This window comes from Rhagoletis pomonella, unplaced genomic scaffold, assembly GCF_013731165.1.
Source record: "Rhagoletis pomonella isolate Grant_MI unplaced genomic scaffold, Rhpom_1.0 Rhpom_scaffold_00004, whole genome shotgun sequence".
NCBI lineage: Eukaryota > Metazoa > Arthropoda > Insecta > Diptera > Tephritidae > Rhagoletis > Rhagoletis pomonella.
Genome location: NW_023458558.1, coordinates 77,902,162 through 77,903,961, shown reverse-complemented (window position 1 = coordinate 77,903,961; position 1,800 = coordinate 77,902,162).

Here is a 1,800-nt window from a genome sequence, read left to right as displayed (position 1 = left end):
AAAAAATTGGATTTTTAAAGCCCGAATCTCAAAAGATGTACCGAAAGGGTTAAGAGAAAGTACAATGTTCATATCTGTCCAATTTGCGAAAGCTGAAGTCCGCAAGTTACATAAAAATAACCAACTGAATCTTTTGCCAGATAAGACATACATTGCTGATGGGTATAGACCATGTCTCGCTTGAGCAAATGCATCTGTGATGCACAAAAGTTTTTCTTCTTCTTATTTGGCGCTAAAACCAATTCCAAAACAGTACGCAAGTCGTTTCTCTTCTGTGCAAACTGACGCCTATTTAGAAATGCCAAGTGAAGCCAAGTCCTTCTCCACTTGGTCCTTCCATCGCAGTGGGCCTTCCTCTTCCACCATCGCGACCCGCGTTGAGTACTTTTAGCTGAGTAATTTCTGTCCATTCGTACGGCATGACCAAGCCAGCGTAGCCGTTGTATTTTTATCCGCTGCACTATGTCCATGTCATTGTAAAGCTCATACAGCTCACGTTCCATCGTCTGCGGTACTTTTTGACGCAAAATGTGTAAAGGCCCATAAATCTTTCGCATAATTTTTCTTTCCAAGAGCCGCCTCATCAGCTGTTTTCATTGTCCATGCGTCCGCACCATAAACCAGCACAGGCATGATGAGTGACTTATAGAGTACGATTTTTGTACGGCTAGAGGACATTACTTCTCAATTGCCTACTCAGTCCGAAGTAGCACTTGTTGGCAAGAGTGATTCTGCATTGAATTTCGCTGCTGAGAGTATTATCGGTGTTAATGCTGGTTCCCAAGTAAAAGATATTCTACACTTTCTCGAAATTATAACTGTCAACAGGGACGTGGGTGCCAAGGCGCGAATACGCTGACTGTTTGTGTGATCACAGGAGATACTTCGTTTTGCCCGCGTTCACCACCTGACCCACACGCTTTGTTTCTCTATCTAATTTCGGGAAGGCAGAACAGACGTAGCCCTTATTTGAAACAATAATGTCGATGTCGTCGGCATACGCCAGCAACTGTACACTCTTGTAAAGTTTTGTGCCTGAGCGGTTCAGTTCTGCGATTCTTATTATCTTCTCCAACATCAGATTAACAAATCACATGAAAGGGACTGGTATCAAACACCTCGGCGAGGTCCTCCTCAATTCGGACGGAGCTGGTATTGCTCAACGTCATTTTATACAGCAGTTTTAGTTTCGCGGGGATACGGAATAGAGACATGACGAAATAAAAACAAATTCTTTTCGTGCTGTCGAAAGCGGCTTTTCTTGTGGATTGGGCAGAGCTCACTTGAGATCCATTTGTCGGGCATGCACCTTATTAGCTCCTTGCCATCGTAATTGAATAGCTCGGCTGACAGGCCATCAGCTCCAGCAGCTTTGTTACTTTACATTAGCATAATCGGTATTCGTACCTCGTCATAGTCAGGCGCTGGGATATCGACTCCATCGTCATCGACTGGGGGCTCGAGTTCGTCTTCTCCACCTCTTTCAGTGCTGCTGCCATTCAAAAGGGTCAAAAAGTGTTCCCTCCATAATTTGAGTACGTTCTGGACATCGGTCATTAGGTCGCCCTGGTTGTTCCAAAAATTTCGGGTGTTTTTTCCGTCGGCCAACATTTCAAGCTCTTCGCACTCACGTATTTTAAATTAAGAGATTTGAAAAATTACAATTACATCTTAAAATCAAATTTGCAATAACCACTAACTATAAAAATGAGAAAAAGGAGAAGTTAGAGCTCGAGTAACGGTATTTTTTTGATTTTTACAACGCTTTTATCAACTTGCAATGTTGTGTTCCAGAAACTT